We start from the raw sequence: 14,667 nt of genomic DNA on the forward strand, positions 1-14,667 counted from the left end.
AATATTTTAGAATTTGCATTTTAGAATTGATTCAGACAGATTCATTTCTGTGGAAGTTTTTTTTAAAAACAAGATCAAAAAGTCATTTTGGAACAATGATTTAAATGTTATTAATTGCCAGAAAGAATTTGACAAAAGTCAGTTACCTGGTAGGATCCCTTGTGTTAATGGATGTAACATTTATATTGCTGAGTTTACAGCAGACCAGAAAGCTATTATTTCTAGCTTTTGAGTTCAGTTCAGGAGGAGAATAATTTTTCTTGGCAGAAAAATCAAATTTTTAGTACATGGAATCAGTGACCTGAGCCAAAGTGGCTTAATTTGCGAATCTTCCAAGCCAGGAGACCTTGGATAGAAATCTTTGAATTGATACACCTGAAAAAGTTTAATTCATCAGTATTATGAAAGGGTCACATCAATGAACTTGAAAAGAGATCTTGAAACAATCTCTGCAGTCCAAAGAAGAGAAACTAAGAGGGGAGGTTAAGTAAACAGTTGAAATAGACATGGTGTCTCTCTGGAACTGAGTATTTCAACAGTTGTAGAAATTTGGTTTCATGATGTCTTTTAAGAGATTTCTAACTATCTTATTTATGTCCTGTTTTTAAAGAATATCTGCAGCCATGTGCGAACATGTTGCAGTGACTAACCACCACATTAATGAATTTCAAAATTAAATATATTTAGCCAGATTTCATTTTTGAGATGTGATGTGTCAAGTATTAATATCAGCTTGGATTATAAATGTACAGTAACATCAAATATGCACCCAATGTATAAGGTTTTTTTTAATATTACAGCAATGCATATACTTAGTTTTGTTTATAAACTTTAAAACATCAAAAAAATCTTTGTGGTATACATTACATGACCTAACAGATAGGACAATACTTAGACCATGGCATGCTTGCAGTGGTATCTGACTTAAGAATCCACTTCACTGACCTCTATAGTTACTCTCTCAGTAAAGAAATTCACAGAATTCCACAGGTCTCCGAGTAAAGAAATTGTTCCTCATTGCAGTCCCAATCAGCTTTCCCCTTATTCTTAGACAGTAATCCCTAGTTCTAGACTTCCCCAACCTTGGGAACATTTTTCCCACATCTAGCCTGTCCAGTCCCATCAGGATTTTAGGTGTTTCTATGAGATACCCCTCATTCTTCTAAATTCCAGCAAGTACAAGCCCAGCCAATCTAGTCTTTCTTCATATGTCAGTAACAAGAACATCCTTTCTTGGACTTGGAGACAAAAACTGCATAGGCGTGGCCTCACCAAGGCCTGTATAATGGTTTGCAGAGTGAAGTACTGTCTAAGAGCCTGTTAAAAATGGTGTGCAAAAGATGAATACTTAAACCTTAAGACCATAAGATACAGAAGCAGAAATAGGCCATTTGGCCCATCAAGTGTACTCTGCCATTCGATTATGACTGAAATGTCAACCCCATTCTCCTATCTTCTCCCTTTAACCCTTGATTCCCCCTTTACCATCCAAAAATCTAGCTCTTGCCATCTTAAATACACTCAATGACTTGGCCTCCACAGCCCTCTGTGGCAATGACTTCCATCTTCTGGCTGTGGAAATTCCCCCTCATCTTAGTTCTAAAGGGCCATACTTTCACTCTCAGGCTGTTCCCTGGGTCCTAGTCTCTCCTACTAATGGAAATGTCTTTTCTGTGTCCATTCTATCCAGGCCTCTCAGTATTCTGTAAGTTTCAATCAGATGCATCTCTCATCCTCTAAACTCCATAGAATATGGACCAGGGTGCTCAATTGCTCCTCCTATAACAAGCCCTTCATTCCTGAATCATTCTTGTAAACCTCTTCTCGACTCACTCCAATACCGGCATTTCTGTCGCTAGATATGTGCCTGAAACTGCTCACAATATTCCAAATACAGTCTGAACAGAGTTAACATTGCTGATTTGGTGTTCTAGCCCTCTCGAAGTGAATGCCAACATTGCATTTGCCTACTTAAGTGCCAACTGAACCTGCATGTTAACCTTAAGCGAATCCTGAACTAGGACTCTCAAGTCCCTTTGTGCTTCATATTTCCAAAACTTTTCCCCATTTAGAAAATAGTGTACACCCCTGTTCTTCCTGCCAAATTGCAAAATCTCACACTTTGCTACAGTGTTGCCATCAGCCACATCTTTGCCCACTTGCCTAGAATATCCAAGTCCTTCTGCAGCTTCCTAACTTTCTCAACGCCGCCTGTTCCTTTGTCATGTAAACTTAGCAACAATGCCCGTAGTTCATTTGTCCAGAATCTAAAAGTATAACATGAATAGTTGTGCTCTCAACACTGACCTCTGCAGAACTCCATTAGGTAGCAGCTGCCATCCTGAAAAAGACAATTTTATCCAACGCTCTGCCTTCTGAAGGCATGACTGCTAAAGTCATGACTGATGTAATTTACAAATTGCTGCTTAATCCATCATAACCTTTCAACCTCTTGCTTAACAAGAATCTATTTGCCTGTCTGATGGAGATAGTCATCACCTGGCACTTATTTGGCATAAGTATTGCTTGGTATTCATGAGGTCAAGTCTGGATGCTCCCCAGGTCTTGCTACAAAGTAACACAGATTTCTTCAGTACGCGTGGTGTAGAAAATTATTCAATCATCAGAAAAAAACCTCACTCCTGACCTTATTATGGTGAGAAGGTCATTGATGAAGCAACTAAAAATGACTGGGCCAAGGACATTATCTTGAGGAACTCCTGCAGATGTCCTGAGGCCGAGGTAATTGACATCCAGCAATGGAAACCATCCTCCTTTGCGCCAAATGTAACTTCAGTCAGCAGAATGTTTTCTCCCCAGTTCCCACATCAAGGTTTTGCAAAGGCTGCCTGATGCCAAACTTACTCAAATGTTGTTTTGATGTTGAAGGCGGTCATTCTTGCTTCACTTTGCTCCTTTGTCCACGTTTGCAATGAAGTCAGGAGCAGAGTGGCCTTGACAGAACCCAAACTGAGTATTAGTGAGTAAATTATCTTTTTGTATGTACTGCTTAGTTGTCTCTCTGATGGTGGAAGGGTGGTAATTGTCCAGGTTGCATTTGTCCTGTTTTGTGTATACAAAATATACCTGGGGAATTTTCCACATTGATGGGTAGGTGCTTGTGTCAGCTGTGATGAACAGGATGGTGGGTGCACAGCTAGTTTTAGAGCATAAGTCTTTAGTTCGATTGACAGAATAGATGGATCATTATTCCCATGTACATAATTGATTAAACAATAATGTAATTTTTAAAATTGGACTCCAGATCACAGATAAATAATGTGTCCAAATGAGATTACAGGAGTTAACAGCCTTAACCCAAATTGCAAGAGGCCAAGATGAAAATAACATGATCATCAGAAGCAGACAAACTGATGAAATGTGTTATGCTGCATGTAAGGTTACCAAATACAGACTAGCATTTCACTAGTTCCAAAAGATGTCTGACCAAATTTAAACCTGTGATTTTTATTTAAAACTTTGATCTAACTGAGAGGTGGCTGGCAATAAAGATTAAATGACGTGGAGTATGGATCAGTTCATGTATTGATAAACAAGGATGAGTGAAACACTATCATCTTTATCTATATGGTTGAATTGAAAAACTATAGATGGGCAAAAAGTCAAGAAATAGTACATTAAATCAATGGAAAGCTATAACAAATGAATGGCAATTCATTGACAGGTTTTCATGTTGAATGTAAGTTTGCGATCAGTAATTTGCAGATTTAAGGTGATTTAAATCAACCCCAGATCCCTGGTTCTAGACACTGAACTTACTTAAGGAATGTGAAATGAGGCGGCAGTAAACAGGTGTTTCAGGGCAAAAATACCTCGGTGTTTATTCAAATATAAAAAGATGAGTATAATACAAGAAATACATGTAAATGTAATAAACAGAGAAATTAACATAATCAATTATATAGAGGACAGTAATTAAATGCAATATTAAATTAAACACAGATTGAACACTGTTAGAACCTAAAAATAACAGCTTTAATTACAAAACCTTTAATTAGGCTTCTTACCCTTGGGGTCCCATGCACTGTCACTACCCATGTTTCCCCTCCCTGTTAGCTGGGTCTCTTTTGGATCTCGGGGTTTCAGCTCACCACTGAGGAAAACGGGGTTTCCTTGCCATCGGTTCACTTGGTTTGGAAAAAGCCTGTGATTGGACATTGTTGTTCAGATTGTGCTTGGTTGGTATCCCCCTCCTCGGATGTCCTTTGTTCCATTGTTGCTTTTCATTTGGCCTCACAATTCAGGTTCTCAGTTTGGCCTCTGTGGTTCTTGGTTCTGATGCTGCTTATTGGGGCTGGTGAACTGTGGGGAAGCAGTTTGTGCAGAAGCTTGTTGTTGAAAAAAAGGATCCCTTCCAGATGTGATTGGGCTGGCAGTTATACATACTGTGCACCCCGTTATCTCTCCTCCAATCAGTATGGGCCATTGTGTTTCTGGTGTTTCCTTCTGAAAAAGTCAGTTGAGTACATGTGAATGTCTGGTGTCTCCGTAGGCTCCATATTGTCTGTGCTGGGTAGCCCGAGGTGTAAAAGCTGTCTCAGGCTAGCGTCTGTCTCAGTTGATCATTCTGTTAGAGTGGAGTTGCAAATTGGAATTCTAGGCTGAGATATGGTTCCTGACAGCCATCTCAGTTCTGTCAGTTTTGTTTGTGTATTCTCCATAGAATTAAGAGTGTGGTGCTAGAAAAGCGCAGCCGGTCAGACAGCATCCGAGAATTGACTTTTCAGACATAAGCCCTTCATCAGGAGTGAGGCTTATGAGCCAAGGGGGCTGTGAGATAAATGGGAGGGGCGTAGGGCTGGGAGAAGGTAGCTGAGAGTGCAATAGGTGGATGAAGGTCAGGGTGAACGTGATAGGTCGGAAAGGAGGGTGGAACGGATAGGTGGGAAGAAAGATGGACAGGTAGGTGATGCTGAGTTAGAAGGTTGGATCTGGGATAAGGTGGGGGGAGGGGAATTGAGGAAACTGGTGAAATCCACATTGATCCCATATGGTTGGAAGGTCGCCAGGCAGAAGATGAGGCATCCTTCATCCAGGCATCAGGTAATTAGGGTTTGGTGATGGAGGAGGCCAAAGGCTTGCATGTCCTTGGCAGAGTGGGAGGGAGAGTTAACGTATTCAATCATGGGCGGTGGGGTTTCTTCGTGCGTGTGTCCCAGAGATGTGCTGTAAAGTGTTCCACAAGTTGGGATCTGTCTCCCCAAGGACACCGAAATATAAGCACTACCACAGTTAGGCGGTAATGTGGGGGTTTCAACAAAAACAAAAACAGGAGATTCAGAGCCCAGGTATCCCAGGTAAAAAGAAATAGAGGAGACCGCAGCGGGAACAAGGGATATAGTAAATGACGTGTGTGGAAGACTCCTTTGGGGCCTTGGACAGAGGTGAGGGGGGTGGTGTGGGTGCAGGTTTTGCAATTCCTGCGGTGGCAGGGGAAGGTGCTAGGAGGGGAGGGGCCCTGAGAGTCACAGAGGGAATGGTCTGGACAGAATACAGATAGGGGTGGGGAGGGAAATATATCTCTGGTGGTGGGGTCCATTTGTAGGTAGCAGAAGTGGCGGAGGATGATGCGATGTATCAAAGGTTGGAGGAGTAGAAGGTGAGGACAGGGATGCTCTGTCCTTGTTGCAATTGGAGGCGTGGGGTTTGCGGGCAGAGGTATGGGAAATGGATGAGATGCGTGGGAGGGTATCATCGACCACATGGGAGGGGAAATTGCAGTCTTTGAAGAAGGAGGCCATCTGGCGGGTTCTGTGGTGGAATCAGTCCTCCTGAAAGTAGATATGGCAGAGACAGAGGAATTGGGAGTAAAGGATAGCATTATTACAGGAGGTAGGGTGGGAGGTGGTGTAGTCTAGGTAGCTGTGGGGGTCAGTGAGTTTGTAGAAGATGCCCGTGTTGAGTTGGTCACAGTTGGAGATGGAGAGGTTCAGGAAGTTGATGAATTGTTCAACCTCCTCATGGAAGCATGAAATGGCACCGATACAGTCATCAATGTAGTGGAGGAAATGGTGGGGAATAGTGCCGGTGTAGCTGCAGACTATAGACTGTTCCACGTACCCAATTAAGAGACAGGCATAGCTGGAGCCCATGCATGTGCCCATGGCTACCCCTTTAGTTTGGAGGAAGTAGGAGGATCAAAGGAGAAATTATTGAGGATCTGTTCAGCCAAACAATTAAGGGTGTCAGTGGAAGGTACTGGTGGGAACAATGGGAGACGAAGAGACGGGAGGGCTTGGAGGCCTTTGTCGTGGTGGATGTCCATGGTGAAGATGAGGCATTGGGGGCCGGGTTAATGAAAGTCATGGAGGTGGTGGAGGGCATGGGTGGGGAGTTCCTGGACGGGGGTGGGGGGTTATAGGACAATATGTGGAGATGGGTTAAGTGGGGCAGGAGTAGGCTGAGATGATAGGTTAACCGAGGCATTCAGGTTTGTAAATCTTCGGTAGGAGATAGAACCGAGCAGTGCGGGTTTCCTGAACTATTAAGTTGGAGGCTGTTGGTTGAAGATCCCTTGAGGTGATGAAGTTGTGTATGGTCTGGGAGATGATGGTTTGGTGATGGGAGGTGAGGTAAGGGTTGAGGGAGCAGAAGGAGGAGGTGTCTTCGAGTTGGTGCATGGCTTCAGAAGAGTTGAGGTTGGTGCGTGAAACTACTATAGCGCCCCTCTTGTCTGCTGGTTTGATGGTGAGGTTGGGGTTGGAGCGGAGGACTGCGTGTTGCGAGGGTGAGAGGTTGAAGTGGGTGAGGGGGGGGGGTGTCGACAGATTGAGGCGTCAGTTGGAAATAAAGAGATCGATGGCAGGTACAGACCGGCACAGGCTGGCTGGGGGAATAGGGTGTGTTGGAGGTGGGAGAAGGGGTCCTCAGAGGATGGGTAGGAATCTTGGTGGAAAAAAATAAGCCCTGTGGCAGAGGAAGGAGTGTTCGAACTTATTGCAGCTTCCATTTACTTTAAACGTTTCAGAAAGTCCAAGGTTTTGTCCAGTATTTTAGCTATTGGGAAAACTCTAGTGTTTTTGTCCAATATTTCAGATGATGGGAATTTTTGTTCAATCCTCCAATATATGAGTGGGTGGGTATAAAGGAGAAAAATAGGAAGTGAAAAGGGAAGATAGGTATTTAAATACTCTGCTGTGTCTGGCTTCCACTCTGGTCATCTACAACATTTTGGGTCATGACGTGAATAGTTGTGTCTTCGTTAGTGTTAGCGTGTATAGTTTTGGGGTAAAAAGAGTAACAGTAAATTAATGTGTGTTCTGTTGGAGAGTTTTATTACATGTAAGGCAGCTTACCAAAGTGCAAATGCAAAAAGGGATGTGTGCAGCGAGGCTAGCAAAGTACTTGTGCAAGCAGACACAGCTGTACAGTATAGGAGTTGAAAAAGAATCAGCCACTCTATAATTGAACGGTGGAGCAGGTACAAGGAGTTGAATTGTTTACTTTGTTCTTATGAGGCTAACTATAAATATGTGCATTTAGACAGTTTTTCAATCAGTTAAAATGGAGCCTAATGTTCCATGGGTGTATTGTCCTATAATATCCTACACTGCAGAAAGGCAGTTGAAGCAAGAAAGAGCAAGAATAACAATACTGGGAGTAATGTGATCAGGGCTATAGAGAAAGTTATAAGTTTAGGTGGTGACATTTAGATTGACAGAGCTCATTCACTCTCTCCCTGGACTGTAGTTTGGAGTAATGCTGCTAGTGTTAACTCCTTCAGTCACTTCTTTCTGGCGTTTGCACCTAAACAGAAATGAAGACCATAAGCCATGAGAGCAGAGGTTGAGAATTCAGCCCACCAACTTTGCTCTACCATTCAATGTGACTATGACTAATCTCATGATCCTCAACACCACTTTCCTGCCTTGTCCCCACTGCCCATGATTAAAAATCTGACTGTCACAGCACAAAATATATTTACAGGACTTTCTCTTTTCACAGAAACAGATTTCTGCTGTGGACCATATCCAGGTTTATGAGTTGTGTTTTGCATTATTCCTTATGAGTCTTGGTGGAAAAAACGTGAGTTGTAGTCATCAATTGATGATTTCTAAACCTTAGAAACTGAAGAACAAGAGCTACCAGCACATGGACACAGTCAACTGTTAGTTCCCTCCAAGATGAATACCATCTTGACCTAGAAAGACCTCACCATTTCTTCTTCATTCCCGGTCAAAGTCCAGGAACTCCCTTCTATCAGCGCTGTGCGTGCACGTACACCGTGACAGCAATTCAAGGAGGATGGTTTGCCACCATACTCTCAAGAATAGTTCAGGAAAGATAACAAATTCTGGCTTTGCTAGAAATGATTGCATTCCACGAACACATCAAAGAAAGAATCATTGTAATTCAGTAGTTCTTCAAACACGCTCAAAGCAAATCATATCTCTTTAAAACTTTTTTTTAAAATCAGAAATATGCCTTACCAATTATCTTGTAATGTTGAAGAGGTTTTGATTTTCCTTTCTGGGTTCTGACTCTGCAAGACTTCTGTGTCACTCATGATACAATTGATTGAATTGTAAATGCCCTAACTGGGCTATAGACAAGCTTGGCATTCAGTTAATGGTGCTATGCATTACCAAGAAGTGGGAGGGGTGCTGCAGTACATGATTGACAAAGCCAAACAGCAACTATGATGGGGCCTGCCGCTGCTTCAGCACCTTGGTGGGCCAGCAGTCTCAACGTGCACAAAAGTCCAAGTGGAAGGTAATACACAAAAACGATGCAGGATCTCCTAGATCTTGAAATATCTCAGGTTCACAAAATAATCTTCAACTTCTGTCTGCATCGAACCACATAATATTCAGATTTGGCAACTGACAAATTGGAAATTATTACTTGCCCTCTTTAGTCCATTAACAAGCTCAAGAAGCTTAACAAGCAATTAATTAACGGTGTGCAGTTTCCAAGCTTTCAGTCTGCCTATTGAAAACTGTGGGGCATTCTGGAATGGTGGGTTGCAGTGCCGCCTTTCTGAGCACCATTTACAAATCATGCCTGCAGCCATTCCTAACTCCATTAGCCACTGAAAGTCAAATCGCAGAGGTCAAATAAGTCTTTTGCCAGTTTCTTCTGCCTACTCTAAAACACACTGAATAACACACAATTTATTACATTCAAGCTAAAATAAATAGATTTATTTTAAAGTATGATATTAAACACAGCAAGGTACTAATGATAGTATTCCAGCGCATTTAATTACAACTACGTAGAAAACAATATCAACAGAATCAGTTTATGAGAGGTTAATGTTCTTTTCAGACACAATCTAATAGCATAAGAGTTTTGAATGAACAGATATTCAGAGACTTTCTAATGCTACAACATGCATGCTGCATGGAAACCAGCCGTCAGTTGGACTAAATTAAAGATTAGAGGAAAAATCCAAAATTCTTGTGTATTAGTTGAGTCTCCAAAGCACCCAGCTACAATATATTGGAGGAACAATTGTTGCACAGCATACTAACAAGCAATTTAACAAACGTCATCTGTGTTCTGTGCTTGTGAACATCTTTAAAACAATTTATTTGGAACTATCAGAAAACAGCCCCTCTTCTGTTCAAACTGACTTGACAATGTGGCTTGACAGTTTGACTACCATTTCCATTCTGAAGATTTATTAGGAAAGCAAGCTAAACTGTCATTTCATTTCTGATAATTTTACAAGAGAACATTTCTCTATTTAAATTCAGGATCAAAACTCTAGTTTCATTCAATCTTACAGAAAAAGAAGGGGCGATATGGTAGCTCAGTGGTTAGCACTCCTGCCTCACAGCACCAGTGTCCCAGGCTCGATTCCAGCCTTGGGTGACTGTCTGTGTGGAGTTCACATGTTCTCCCCATGTGTACATGGGTTTCCTCCCACAGTCCAAAGATGTGGAGGTCAGGTGAATTGGCCATGCTAAATTGCTCATACTGTAGGTGCATTAGTCAGAGGGAAATGAATTTGGGTGGGTTACTTTTCAGAAGGTTGGTGTGAACTGATTGTGCCGAAAGGCCTATTTCCACACTGTAGGGAATCTAACCTTAAAAGAAGTAGAATATACACTAAATTTCATATTTTCAGCATATCTCCCCAGAATCCCAATTCTCCTCCCATCCCCAATATAACAACATAATTTATTATGACAGTAAAAGCAAATGAAACAAACTTCTCACAAATGAATGGCTGATCACTAGTTTCACTTGATTTTACTCAGAATTTAATATTCCATAGATTAAAATTTAACTTGCTTTGGGTAAAGTTTATGACATTAGCTTTTGAGCCTACAACCTTGTATCTTGGGGATTTTGATACTCTCATCTGAAGTTGTTTTTGTTTTCTCATGGACAATAGCTAAAACATGATCAACCATCTGACTGAAATAAAGTCAGGGAATTGAAAAATATAAAAACCTGGAAGTGTGTCTAATTTCCTGAATTGCTTTATATTCAGCTAGTTGTTTTTCGTGTCCCATTAACTTTACCATCAGCTTTCTTCACTTCAAGGTTCTTTAGAAATCTCCTGTCATCCCATATTTAACCTGCATAACTTTGGAACATTCATAAATTATAATATTTTCTGTTCTAATTCTATGGGTTTTGAAACCAAACATGTTTTGTGGTTGTTAAAGCATGAAGGGAAAGCCATTCGGCCCAAACATTTCCCTTTCATTGAATCCGCACCAATGGTTTGTCCTTTCAATATTTTTCTCCAACACGTCAGTTCACGCCCAGTTGCTTTTTTTATCTGTAATTAGAAAAGTAAAGGCATCAGCAGAATAAATAAGATTGTAATAATGATGCCAGTGCCTTATGATAATGTGAACTGAACTGTGATGGAGCAGAAGCTCTAACAGGATTTTGAGAGAATGTGTGCGTGCCCTAAATTGTAAACGAAGGGTTCTTGCAGAAGGTATCATGGACTCATGAAAAGCAGCGGAGAGGCAGAAATTGAGCTTAATGGGAAAGACTTCCTCTTAGAATCATCCCCATCATCTCCGAACCTCCAACCTCCCCCACCACCATTCAATCTATCCCTGAACATGTATCATTGACCAATATCTCTCATCTTCCCACATGCCCATTCGCTCTTGCCAATGAAGCTGGCTTCTGCTCCATCAAACCTTTTCCTATCAACAGAACACCCAGCCTCCTCTCCTGGAACTCATGAGCAGTATTGCTCACAATTCTTTTTCTTTAGATACATTCCCTCTCTCTTTTAAATCTGTTGTTCTCATTCTTCCATTTAAAAAAAATCCTTGATCTCTCCAACTTTGCAAACTGATAAAATGTCAAAAGAATGGAATGAGTCCCCATTCCATGTCTTTAATGCAGCCTGAGAGGAATTGCTCTTGTAAATGAGATAATAATTCCAAGATTTCCTAACTGTTCACAAGCCACTGATCTGTCACTGCTCAAAACTCCCTATCTGACCAGATTAGTACAGGAAAGAAAAGCATGATTGGATTTTGTGGCAACAATTTTTACTTCCTTTCTTGATAGATTAAGTTTTGCTTATTTCAGAGCTCCAACCTTTCAGTGGAGATAGCCAATGTCCTTATTTCAAGGTTATAGGAGCACGCATTTTCTGTAAAACTATCCTGATTGGTTCTCATGAGTAAATGAAGCAAATAAACATGGCAGGTTTGATACAGAATGATTTTATTTTCCACTTATGGAAACCAGCCAAGTATCTGAGCCATGAAATGAGCACTAGATAGGTGCTATTCATCCAGATAGTCCTGAGACCTTTAGATCCAGACATTTCTCAATTGCTGTTCTGGTCTGAAAGGATTCAAGTTTCTGTTAGATTGTGTGGAGCTACCTGTGACTGCAGTTCACATGGAATATTAATGTGGCCAACTGGTTAGTCTGGAGATTTGTAACAGTGGGTATTCACAGAAGTGGGAGTCACTCAGTTGCACCTTTTCTGAGATTAAACACTTTCTGATTTTTATTGTGGGATTGGAGGGTGTGGTGTAATAGTGATCTATGTGCATTTAATTTAAATGAATGTGAACATATTATTCATATGGAAAGTGAACACTGAGTGTGAATTGAAAGGCTTCATGCTTTCTGGCAAAAGAAAAGTATTTTATTGGAGAAGCCTTTCATATGAACAGCTATTTTTGACTTCTCTGAAAGAAAAAAAGAAATCTGCTGGTGCTTGGACACAAAAACACAACTTGTTTCATTGTGCCGGAGGTTAACAGAAAATAGCAACTTTGAAAACAGCTGGTGTTTGTGATGTGTGGAAGACTGTGAAAGTGCTAGGCAGTCACCTTCATTACTTCTATTGGAAATAAGACTTTCTGACCCCATAGTCTTCATGATATTGCAGAAGCTGTGCACCATAGGCAATATCATGCAGTGCAATGATCCAAATACTGCTCAAATTCCTGTGAAGTCAGGAAGCACCCAGGGTATCAGTCAAGAAAGTGAGACTCTGCGTGGTAGTGGTGTTTACATTAGCTAAGGTGTAACAATCACGTATCCTCCCTTTACTATATTCACTTCTTGATGATTATTCTGTCTGAACTGATCCACATTTCTCAGCTTTGAGAGATACGACTTTCGACTACCAGTGGCTTTCACAGCAGCTAGCAAATTGTTTTATCCTAATTAGATATTACAGCATTCAGAAATAACATGATGAAAATTGGAGCACTAACTCTTTACAACTCAAAGTATTCATTCCATTGTTGTTTTACTTTCATGCTGCCCAACGTGAAGCTTTTTAAAATTGTACTAAAAATAGAAAATGCTAGAAATATCCAGGAGGTCCATCAAAAACTGTGATAGGAAATAATCTGATGTTATTTGAAATGCGAGTCAGAACTGAAAACTGGAAGGTAAGTGAGCCTTTTAATGGAACTGAAGCAGCGAATAACAGAATCACACAACTGTTACAGTGTAGAAGGAGGCCATTTCATCCATTGTGCCTACACTAGCTTTCTTAGCATTTTGACACTGCCAGTTTCCTACATCACTGTGCCTCTTACTTGCAATACCTTGTTTAATTCTTCAATGTAACTTGGCTTCACCAAAATTGTAAGCAGTGCACACCCTAACTAGTCACTGTGTGAAAAATATTTTTCTCAGTACACATTCAAAACCCTGGGGAAAACCATAAAGTGTGTCAGTGGAAACAGTGTTGTTCTCATACTCAGAGGTATGGAAACCTGAAGAGATTATTAAAAAGTAATACTATGGGTGCAAGTAATGCTAGGAGAGACAGATAGAACCAAAATTAGGAATAGAGAGTTAATAGGTGGAGTCAGAATAAGGAACAATGTAATGAAGTCAGATTGCGTGCATGTACATTATAATTACTTTTATTGGGGAGTTACAGGCACATATTATCTTGTGAGACTGTGATGATGTGGTAATAACGGAAAACCGATTCAAGAAAAGACAGATCTGGATGTTAAATATTCCACAAGTGCATTCTGAAAAGTTAGGGAAGGAAAACTAATGGAGGTGGGTTGTGTATTTGGTTAAGGAGAGCATTATAATGCTGGAGAAAGAGGATGGTTCAGAAGGTTTATAGACAGAAACAATTGGCTCAAGCTAAAGAGTAAGAAAGGTGCAATTACATATAGAAACTCATAGCTAGTAGGAACAATATGAAGGAAGAATTCTGCAAGAAACTTACAGAGGTATATGCATCACAGAACAGTTTAATTACCCATTTATTGACTGGGATAGTGATCGTGTGAGGAGCGGCAGGAACAAGTGTTCCTAGATTGTTGTCAGAAGAATTTCTTCCTCTCCATCAAAAATGTAAAACTGCTAGATTGATTTTTGGGATTGAGATGGGGCAAGTCAATCAAAAGTGGGGACCATTTGGAGGACAGTATCATTGTATTTTAAGGTTTAGGATGAGGATAGAAAACAACATTGATCAATCTGGAAAAACTGGAGGAGAGCAGACTTTAATGGAGTAAGAACAAAGCTGGGCTGGATAGACTAGAACCAAAGGTTGGTGGGTAAAACAGAAGCTGAACAATGGCATGTCTTCAAAGAGGAAGTGGTTTGTACTCTGAAATAACTACATAGAGGTCAGATCTTATTACTAAGTCACCCTTTATTTACTAGGGTGCAGTACACTGGCTGTGGCCAGCCATCTCAGAATCAGTTCTCAACTGGAGAAATTCTAATCTCCCGGCTATATATACTTTCTTCACTGAAGAGATTCTGATCTCCTGGTTATTTTTATTTTATTTTATAAAACAGCACAAAATACAAAATGTTAATAATAAACAAAGGCAGCAGTTCACAGGGGAAGGTGCAAGGCTAAACCCCAAACCCCAGCGTTCAGTTATCGGGGGAAGAAAAAGGACAAACCTCGTATCCCACTTTCAGTCAATAAGATATCAGTACCAAATACAGACAAGACAGTCTAATCAAATAAGAAACAGTGCATAGAACACTGACCCATTTTAACTTTAAAAAAACTGACACTGGTCCACACCACACATGATCAGACCATCCTTGGTTAGCCTTCCTGCAGGACAATCATCGGCCTCCCGGTCTCTGGCCACCCTGCATACTGATCGACCCTCCCCAGACCTACATTACGCCAAGCTGGTCGTTGACCACCCAAGCTCCCAGTTGCCCCATTTACTGACCAGACTACCCTGGGCCGCTTTCCTACGA

The 14,667-nt window shown here is 40.9% G+C and overlaps 1 protein-coding gene across 11 annotated transcripts in view; it reads left to right on the forward strand.

Moving 5' to 3' along the window:
• Window positions 1–14,667, forward strand: part of tenm4 (teneurin transmembrane protein 4) — a 2,250,110-nt gene that overhangs the window by 1,385,940 nt on the left and 849,503 nt on the right. The window lies entirely within an intron of this gene.

The sequence above is a fragment of the Chiloscyllium plagiosum genome, unplaced genomic scaffold, assembly GCF_037043375.1.
Source record: "Chiloscyllium plagiosum isolate Xiang-an unplaced genomic scaffold, Cpla_swu_hap1 HiC_scaffold_6, whole genome shotgun sequence".
NCBI classification, from domain to species: Eukaryota; Metazoa; Chordata; class Chondrichthyes; order Orectolobiformes; family Hemiscylliidae; genus Chiloscyllium; species Chiloscyllium plagiosum.